Raw genomic sequence first — 11,463 nt, 5'->3', positions numbered from 1 at the left:
TACGGGTGGGTGTAGGCTACGAGAGGGAAAGTTTGTCAGTCAGGTGAGTTTTAGAAGTTATGGAGATCACAAATGCTGTGAATCAAGGACGAAATTTTGATTTCAGAGGTGGGGGGGCACAACGCATTTTTAACAAAACTCTAATCTTTCAGTTCTCTGTGTTTTCTAGTAGTTCTTCTAGTTTTCTATCGCTAAGTTTAATGGTCCCTTTTTTGGTTTGACTGGTTGTAAAGCATGTAGCAAAACATTATCACCCAGTTCTGTGTTTGACCTTGCTAGTCAACTTCACTCCAACTCAGTACCACCATTTTTACACTTATTTATGGAATATACCAAACGCACATACGCACATGGACACCGATTCAAACGTTAATGTAAATGAAACCTCTGATATTACAATCCTTCGAGCTGACGTGACCCAGGCAGAACAAACGCCTAATTTACAGTAGCAGATTAACAAGGACTCCTTTTTTTTTTTTTTTTTTTTTTTTTTTTTATATAGCTTTATTAACAACAAGAGTATACACAGGACTGAATACAGTTAGATAAAGTACGTGTATACAACATTAATACACAATCAAACCATCATAAATACGCCAGGGGGTAACAGCAAGACAGAAAAAACATAAACTTAAATAAATATTTTGTAAAGCTTACAAAGATCATATGTTTTAACAGCTTTTTTATTCTCACAATCACAGAGGGAGGAGATATATTGACCAACATACGCAGACAGTTCCAAGAAGTTTGGCTTCTTACCAGAAAATTTAGACTTATGTATATAAAATTTTGATAAAATAATTAACAAATTAATCAAATAAAACTGAGAATTTAGATTTTTATCATATTCAGTGTAGCCAAACAAAACATTTTTCCAGCATAAATTAAACTGGGGATGAATATGATCACTGATAAAGCGTGCTAGTCTGCTCCAAAGTTGTCTGGTGTGTGGGCAAGACCAAAATAAATGAACCAAGGTTTCGTTGACAGAGACACAGTGGGTACAGTTCACATCAATGTCCTTCTTAAGCCTTTGTATATAATGATTAGTTGGGTAAAATCTATGAAGCATTTTAAATGAAATCTCTTTGACCTTGTTGGTTAAAAAAAACTTATTAGGTAGTTGCCAGACTCTTTCCCAATTAATATTTCCAACAAATGTGGACCAGTAGGATAAAGCAGAGGGTGAACTTACAATATCTTGTTGAAATAGTTGACGAATAAACTTGTTTTTACTTTTATTATTACCCGTAAAACAAGCTTTCCCCAATACTGTTTCAGTAATGTTTAAAGATATGGGCAAGTTGTTGTTTACATTAACATTTTTGAAAAGGGAAATAATACCCGAGGGCACAGCATCAAAAACAATAGAAAAATCCTTAGGTGTAACAGGGATTCCATACCGTTGCATAAATTCAGCATAACTGTAAAGACGCCCATGTTGGTCAAACAGCTGACTCAGTAAAAGTATATTGTTATCAAACCATTGTTGGAGAAAAATAGATTTGTTTTTGTACAAGAGATATCTGTTATTCCAGATAAAGAACCTATGCGGAGTAAAGTTATGCTTGTATATTAAACACCATGCTAGCAGCATTTGTTTGTGGAATGAGGAAAGTTTGAGGGGAAGTTTGTCAGCATTGTAAGTGCAAAGCAACAAGAACTGGAGCCCGCCAACTGAAGAAAAAACATAATGGGGAATAAAGTTCCATAAAGATGTTGGAAACTTGAGGTAGCGCTTAATCCAATTAATTTTGAAGGTGTAATTTAGGGAAGTGAAGTCCAAGAGATTGAGACCGCCTTTACTATATTCATTCATTAATACAGATTTTCTAAGATAGTGAGTCCGGTTTTTCCAAACAAAGTCAAATAAAATCTTGTCAACAGATTTACATACGCGACTTTCAACTCCTAATGATAAGGCAGCATATGTTAACCTTGATATACCCTCAGCTTTTGAAAGGAGTATTCGACCTCTTATAGACAAGTCACGTAAAAGCCACTGATTAAATCTTTTTTTGGTTTTATCAATTATTGGAGTGAAGTTATTATAACATCTTTGGGATTCATTTTTATCAATAATGATACCTAAATAAGTCACAGAGTTCTTTACTGGGATGTTAGAGATTGACTCAACACAACAGTCTTTAATAGCTAATAGTTCACATTTTTTGAGATTTAACCGAAGACCAGACGCTTTACTAAATTGTTCTATAATATCTATATTAACAAGGACTCCTGACCGCAGGCTAGCAGACTGGTGTGACAGCAAGGTGGAGTGACAGCGGGGACGGCCAATCACACAAGAAACGGCAGAGCCAATCGAAGAGCTTATGGGCGGTCTAAACTAAGGGAAACAGGCATAGGGTTCAGCCTGAGCGGCCGTTTTCCGCTTGGTCCCAGTGCTTGACGCGTCTCTGTTTACTATAGCGTAACATTGTTTCTGGACGGTAAAAAGTGCAAAGGGCCTTTTGAAAAAGTGCAGGGGACAGGGCGGCCATCTTGAAACAGGGCCACTTGCTCCTACAGTGCATTACATCTATTGAGGAATGGTGTTTCTGCACAATAAAAGTGATCATAAATCGCTCAGTTGAAGTCCGGCATCTTTTCTTAATCTTCTGACAGACTGATAACATTAAGTAGAATTTGTATTTGGGTAGTAAAACTATATTTTTTATCATAGCTACATGTGTGACTTTTTTAATAAAATCATACGTTTGGAAATCGGTCCAAAATTCAGCAAATAATTCTACTTTGAGATTGAGGAGTATCTCTTTCCTTCGTAGGTTCATGCACCGCTGCCTCTGCTAGCCCTGTACCAAGATGGTGGCACAATTCGTCCCAATCTATACAGTCAATGGTCCCAATCCCATGACCAGGGGCGTAGCACCATATTCTGGGCCCTATACACTCTTAATGTCAGTAGGCCACATCCATGCCAGTGCACGAAGCGGGCAAGTAAAAAAAAATGGTCAAAGTCATTTATTTATAAATAGGGTGTTAAGCTAAAATAAGATTATATTGATGACTGGTCCTTTCATTCACTACCTGAATTGATGCATTGGCCTACTTGTGCCCAAACACCTATAAACATTAGGCTACATCTGGTTTGTGTAGCAATGTTTTGATCCTTGACACATTTTGATTTAAAAACATTTATTCTTGAACAGGAGCCAACAATTGTACACAGAGAATCAAATCAAATAAACTAATTTTTCAATAAAATTGTTCTTCAGCTTGCAGAAAAAGAAAAAGCCTTGCTAAAGCCTTAAGCACCACTGTTTATTTCTGAAACTGGTTAATGTTGACAACTAACGTTAGCTGGCCCATAATCATCTGGTACCCCGATTTGTGTTTACAATCAATCGGTACCCCGATTTGTGTTTTTTGGGCGGCATGATGACAGTTAGCCTCCAGGTCATTCAATCTGCGCTCACGGACTAAACCATTTTGCGTCTCCAAGAGGGGGCCCCCAGAAGGTCCAATATGTTGGGAGGGCTGTGACACAAAGTTCATTCTCTCAGTTGATGTTATAAATATATTTGAAATACATTATGACACCAATTAATTGGAGGGCCCAATTCATTAAAATAAATAAATAATAAAAATTCAGGATTTTCATGGGCCCTCTCCTTACTTGGGCCATGGGTAGCAGGCTTGTGCACAATTCAGAATTGAGTTGAGAACGACTCCTAAATTCCAATTCAATTCTTGTATTTGAATTGAATTTGAATTGATGTCAAAAACAGGATCTAGAATTACAATTCGAATTTGAATTAAAGGAAGCAGAATTGCAATTCAATACAAATTCAAAGAAATTCATATACATAAGTGAAGTGTTTAACAATGAAGCTTTACAATATATGTCAGATATGATTTCATTACATATTCTATAAATGATATTAGTTTGAACTACTTGTACAGATTACATTAACAGGAAATGTTTCCCCCCAGCAATGAATGTTAAAAGCTCTAGTCACAGAACACTTAATTAAGTTTGATTTATTGGAATTGTAATTTTGTGGAACACAATGGAACGTGACTCCATATCCCAGAATGCTTTGCTTTGACCAAGTATTTAAAATGGTTGCCAAACAATTTGAGGTGGACATTTGTTTGAAAGCTTCTTTTCTGCACAATTTGATGGTCAACACCGGACTTTTTAAGTTTCAGACGTCCCTTACAACTTCAGATTACAAACGTTTATAGATTTAACACCTGTAATAACAGCAACATGGAAAATAATAGCAGGCCTAAAAGGTCATTTGTAAATATCTTGCCATACCAGCTTCCTCTGCACCTGTTGAGAGAATCTTTAGTGTTGCAGGAAAGATATTCAGACCAGAACGGTGCAGACTCAATGATAAAACATTTGAGGAGCTATTGAGAATTAGATGCAACAGTGTTGCTCAATGAGTTTTGCATTGGAATAAATGACAACTGCATTTACAACGACTTTGTGTTATTTGATTACTTTGAAATGAAAATAACATTTTGAACAAAACTAATCAAACATTGAGGGAGTAATTTATTTCAAGAATTTGATCATTATCTATATGTTGGAACAAAATGTATGCAGGGTTGAGCAGTGACTAGTTATGTGTAATGACATTATGCTATTAAATTACAAAATTAATGTAATTGTATGTGAGATTCAACACATTCTTTCTGTTGTATGACTGTGTGGAATTTCTTTGAATTGCCATGAATTTAATTCCACTTCCTGTCATTCCAACTCCAATTCAAATTCAACTTCCTGTGGGGCGGAGTCAATTCAATTCAAATTCCAACTCATGAATTGAATGGCGGCCAATTCTGAAATTCTGAATTGTGCACAAGCCTGATGGGTAGTCAGGTCCCCATTTCCCCCCACTACCACGCCCATGCCCATGACAGAATAAAACAATGGATCTGCTCGTTTGGATGTGATATTATATAGTGTTAAGTGTTGCCAGTAGAGGGCGCACTTACTCATATTATGCATTTACCTGTTGTAGTATACATTTGTTGGCCTTTTTGCTATGATGCTTGCAATGCTTATACAACAGTAATTTGTCTTAACAAACACCAGATCTAATTTCACCGTAAGATTATGCTTTGCAGCAAAACTGTTACAAGTTCAGTTATTATTTATTTCCATCATGTTGGGTGGATATGTGTATTTTATGCCACCCACTTTCCCCTGCTGACCCCTACACACCAATTCACTCACACCCGTCAACTCCTCATTCCCTGCACTATTGGACTGCTCTGCACATGCACACTTTAAATAATCTGTTTGCACAGTACTATGTACCAAATATTGCACTAGTTTAGTAACACTAGGTAGCTACTGCTTATCGTTTATGCACTATAAATTGCTCACTTTATCTGTTTTTGTGTCACCTAATTTATCATCTGCCCATCTCCTTTATTGTAAATTATGTTATAGTTCCTGTTTATAGTCTACTCACATTTAACAAACAAAGCCATCTGTATAATATGTTCGTAGTACCTCATTCAATCATTATGTATATCCTCACTTGTATATATGGTCTCACCTGTACACAGGTTTTGATCTGTAAATATTGTCCATATGCTGTAAAAACAACCTGAACCATACTACTTATATACCATAATATTTATGCCACGTGCACTTACTGCCTATTGCACTTATGGTTAGATGCTAAACTGCATTTCGTTGCTCTGTACCTGTACATTTGTAATGACAATAAAGTTGAATCTAATCTAATCATAACAAAAAAAATGTGTATTTCAGAAAAATAAACTGACGAGAACCTTAGGCAGGGGCATAGCACCAAATTCTTGGCCCTATACACTCTTAATGTCAGTGGGCCCCTATCCATGCCAGTGCACGATGTACGCGAGCAAAAAAATAAAAAACAAATGAAAAATTTGGGGCATTTATTTATAAATAACCAAGCATAAGTAGGGTTTTAAGCTAAAATCAGCTCAGATTATATTGATGACTGATTCTTTCATTCAACACCTGAACTGATGCATTTGGCCTACTTGTGCTCAAACATCTATAAACATTAAGCTACATCTGGTTTGTGTACTAACATTTTGATCCATGACACATTTTGATTTAAAAACATTTATTGTTAAACAGCAGCCAACAACTGTACACAGAGAATCAAATCAAATAAACTAATTTTTCAATAAAATTGTTCTTGCCTTGAGCAAGGATGTAATTTACATCCCAATAAATGCCCACTGACTCTGGACTACGACAACGTTAACGTTAATTGGGTGCAGTTACACAACCCAAAAAGCGCTCCAACTTATACGACCACATAGGTCGTTTGTCTATGCTCTCGAATACGACCCAATATGAGCGTTTCTTGTAATAGCGCTCCTACCAGTAACAGGAGAGCATTGCGGATTGCGGGGTTTAATCCACTACATATATGGATATGTAGCCAGACGTGGGCGCCTGAAAGAGTGGCAGCAGGTCACAGTAGCTCCAATACAGCTCTGGGTCCTGCCACCTGCAGAAGTTCTCTGATGACTCTGCAGTGGTTGGGTGTATTAGAGATGGACAGGAGGTGGAGTACAGGACACTGATCGCAGACTTTGTGGAGTGGTCCCAGGCAAACCAGCTACTCCTGAATGTGGACAAGACCAAGGAGTTGGTCATTGACTTCAGGAGGAAGAGGACACCAGTGGAGCCCATCACCATCCAGGGTCTGGAGGTGGAAGTTGTGGACCAATATAAGTACCTGGGAGTCCACATGAACAGCAGACTGAACTGGAGGGACAACATTGATGCTGTGTACAAGAAGGGACTGAGTAGACTCTACTTCCTGAGGAAGCTTAGGTCTTTTAACGTATGCAGCAAGTTGCTGGAGATTTTCTACCAGACTGTTGTTGCGAGTGCCCTGTACTTTGCTGTGGCTTGTTGGGGAAGCAGCACCAGCAAGAAGGACATAAGTAGGATCGACAAATTGATCCGAAAGGCTGGTCATGTGATTGGCAGTGAGTTGGAGACATTTGTCTCAGTGAGGGACAGGAGGACACTGGACAAACTGCTCTCCATCATGGACAATCCGTCACATCCACTACACCAGACTATAGAGGGGCAGCGGAGCTCATTCTCAAACAGACTGATCCAGCTCCGCTCCCACACTGAACGCTACAGGACTACTTTCATACCATTCTCAGTCGAGCTCTACAACAACTCACCTTTCTGTAACAGATAACTCCATGTTATTAATGTTAATGGACACTATTGCACCTTACACTGTATATATAATATATATTCTTCCGTATCTATTTCTTGTACATATACTAATATGCTAATTTGTACATTTTTGCTTATACTATTTATATTTTACTAGATTTTATTTTACTTATTTCTATTTTATTTAATCTTTTATCTGAGGTTCTTAAGAGTGTTTGTATGTACAACTAAGCTACTGTGACCCCTTGTGGATGAAAAAAGTTTGTCTAAGTCATCGGTATGTCATAGTTGGACGAATTAAGGTAAGTACAGCAAATGTGTTACATTAAAACAACGCTTGCCAAAAGTTAGCTAGCTAGCTAGCTAGCATTATAACAGCTATGTAAATATGACTTCCAGAAGACGTCAGGACATGCACAGGTGAAAGCCTGGAATGGAAAAGGACAGACAGATAAGACAGGTGTCCATTGGTGTCTGTAAGCCGATTTTCAAATGCTATTATCATACTTTACATACTTGATTTACCAATCAGAGTATCTATTGTTCTGAAGAGAAAGCGTGTATTGAAGTAGTTAATATATTAATTTATAACTGCCCTATGCCTGAAATCCCTCAGAACTTGAGGCCCTCTTGACAGGTCAGAGTGATCATTGGATCATTTAAAAGTGTATCATCAGTAATTTTATTATCACTATATGAATACCTGTCAAACCGTTTCAGTGAGAACAGTCTCATTCTAGCCTTTTCTTAAACCATAGCCTCATGTGTCTCTTGCTCAAGGCAAGAGACACATTTTACTTGTGAGGGAAATATTTATATACTTTATTACAAAAATGGTCTAAAACACACAGTAAAAACACCATTCACTCAGGGGAAACTAATGGGAAAAAATGGATGCTGAGGCTTACCAGTGTGTTGGAGCCATTGACTGTATATACTGGTTGGAGCTAAGGGCTGGGATGGAGACACCCAGCTAAAACAATAAGCACCCAGACACTCGTGCCAGTCACCCACACATGCACACACAAAATCGGTGAAGAGACCCAGAACCAAGGGGAGCACAGCACACCAAACGGGGGGGGGGGGGGGGGGGGGGTTCCACCACCAGACCACCAGCGCCACCACCGGACCTCAGCAACGAAAGAAGAAAAACAGGGAACTTAGTGGGGTTGCACTAACACACAAACATAACAAAAACACCCAAACTCTAACCAAACAGGCAGTTGGCAAACAAAACTAAACAAAAATACAAACAGCCAACTGCCAGGTCTAGAAAGGAATAATGAAAAATAATAAAAAGGAATCCACCAAACAGAATATCAAAGAATTAAAGAAAAATAACAAATCCAATAAACAGGCGGAATAAACTGAGTAAACTATAGAAAGAAAACAAAATAATCGAACATAAAGGGGAGTTAACCCCACTACTCAATCAACCGTTAAATGTGAATCTCCTTGATGCACGAAACGATCTACGCCCCAGCCGCCCAACGGAGAGACAATATAAAAGCAGCGAAAACAATGCAACGCATAAAGCGAAGCATACAGCTAATAATAGCAAAGCAGCAAAGCAAAACAGCAGCGGTCCCCCGTAGCTTGGAGCGATGTGTAACGTGATTAGCGTCACGCGGCCCTGTCGGCTGATGCTGACGTCACCCGCGCGCCGTTGACCACGGGGATCTGGGGACCCAATAAATCGGTTAATGGTAGCCCATGTCCGTCCCGAGGGAAAACCACAGCGCCACGCAGGGCGATCAGCCGCTCCCTCCTGTAACCAATGCGCACGCTGGCCGCTTCTCGCATAGTTACGCCGCCGGCTTCCTGCATAGTAACGGTCTGGATGTTGTTAAAAATATGGCGAGACTCCCAATTAAAAACAAAACTAAAAAAGTGCAATGCTGTCTGAAAAAAGTATGTACAAAAGTAATGTCCACAAAAAGGGAAGCAAAAAGTGAATTAAATTCAGAAAAAATAGAGATAGAGTAAGAGCTGTTGCAAGCAGCTGCCAGCTTCAACCGGCGCCGCAAAAAAAAAAAAAAAAAAAAAAAAACGGGAAGCAGAGCGAGAACTCGCGGCGGGGGGGATCGCCCCGTTTATAGGTCTGTGCGCCCCCCAGTGGTTGGCTGTATTGATGTCAATTAAAACCCACAGATCTCTATACTGCTACAACTGTTTGATTGGCCATGATTTCTACTAAGGAACATAATAGTAAGATACTGACTGGAAAATAAGGGGTAAACATGAAGTTAAACAGACAGGTAGCCCCTTGATTAGACAGTTTTGCCGATGTCATCCAGCATCAAAAGGACTTAAAGTCAAATCTAATTTTATTTATATAGCCCAAAATCAAATCAATTCAATTTGTCCCAGGGAGTTTACAATCTATACAGTATGTGACATCCTCTGTCCTTAGACCTTCAATTTCGCTAAGGAACAACTTCTATGATTTGTGCTGGGAAACCAAATTCTGACATAAGTTTCTGCAGTACATTATATTTCTGATGTTAGAAGCGTTATGAGTAATGTTATACTGCAAATTGAAAACATGACATGTTTGTACCTTGTAGGTGCCTGACTACATAGTATGTACGTTGTGTACTACATGCATACTGTGTTACATAATGCACTTTTTTATCTAACTTGGCTACACTAATTTATCGCGTCATCTTCAAATATAGGCTGTTGCATACATATACAGAATGTGGATCATTTTACTAGGTATTCTGATTACAAAATGCCTGCATAACTGAGGAATCAATGTGTCATTGGAAATTGTACATTTTCCAATAGTTTTCAAAGAATTTAACAGTAATACTTAATGCTGTCTGTCTTGCAGTGGGACAAAGTGGAAAAACTCCTGGGAGCCAAAAGACAACATTCAAAGCTAACATCCTGAAATAGCCAATAAATTGTTTGAGACTGTTGCTGTGATTTTGTTATTGTTGCTGTGTTGCATTGTTTGTTATTGTTGCTGTGTTGTATGACAGTTATGGAGACTGGCAGGGGATAATGCCATACTGTGGTAATCAAAAATGTTCAAGTATAGACATGTTTCTTTTTTAATAATTAATTTTTAATGTTTGATTCAGACTGGTATTTAATTGATGACAAGAGTGAAATCAGTTATTATATATTCTTTGATATAACTGCTTTATGATCTGTTTTTCTTGATCTTTGAGGAGGCAGGCTACATGAATGATACATGTTAATGTCTCATAATGCTTTAATTTAAAATACCTGCCACCTGTCTCTGTCTGAATTAATTTCCATTCAATTCAGTTTCATGATTGTTTGCAGTTTATAAATTAGCAGCCTGAATAGGTTTGTTTTCACTAAAAAAGGGTGAGGGGTTAACAGACAACTTCATCCAATCACACCCATTACAGTGGCTTAGCCAGCATAAAAGACAAGCCCATGTCATCGAGAAGTACATTCTTACCCATCAGCTGAATTTTTGTGCTTATATTGCTTGTTAATTACTCAGAATTGATTTAGTTTTGATTAACATTTATTGTTAAAGGCATAAGCCGTGAATCTGTAGTTACACTATAGGTGAGGATAGAAGTTACAATATTCTGAACTCAAGGAATGCCCCCTGTCGCATATCCACATTTTGTTGAGATGCTGTTTTTTCATTGAAACACACAGATGACAAATAGCTGTTGTGATGTTAGTTTTCACACAGGTTCAAGATGTCTGGTGGAATTAATTAATTGGCAAAAACAAATGAGCAGATACAATATAAATTACTAATTCAGTTGTAAATCTGTCAGATATGATTACCTTACATGATCTTTCTCATCGTTATTTTTAAAAAAAATCCTTATTTCATGGGCTGAGCCCACAAAAGGCTCTCTGAATCTAAGCCTGTGCACAGCTGTGTCCATGGCTGTAATTCCATAAAATAATGCTGTCTTTCTTCTTCCACTTATCTAAGTAGTAGGGCTGCTGCACCTGTATAACATAAAAAAAAAAACAAAAAAAAAACAATACAATCTTATGTTTTGTTAAACAGGAAGTTGTGAGAAAGGCAAAACTGGCATGACAGTCAATATAAGCTCTGTGACATCAGCATGCACATGCAGTAACGTGTTTCACTTTTGCTGTTCCCGTTACAATAATAAGTATGTAGTGGAGTATTCTGCTATGTGATCTCAAAGTATAAAGAAAAATGGTTTGTTCAACTTGGTCTGACTGTTAGAATATTGTGGTGTGTCCAGTGACGCTTAGAGTAGCTACTATGGGTTTTAGTAAAGAATGAAAAACCAGTATGAACTAAT

This window comes from Chelon labrosus (assembly GCF_963514085.1).
Source record: "Chelon labrosus genome assembly, chromosome: 15".
Classification (NCBI taxonomy): Eukaryota; Metazoa; Chordata; class Actinopteri; order Mugiliformes; family Mugilidae; genus Chelon; species Chelon labrosus.
This window is presented reverse-complemented; position numbering follows the sequence as displayed.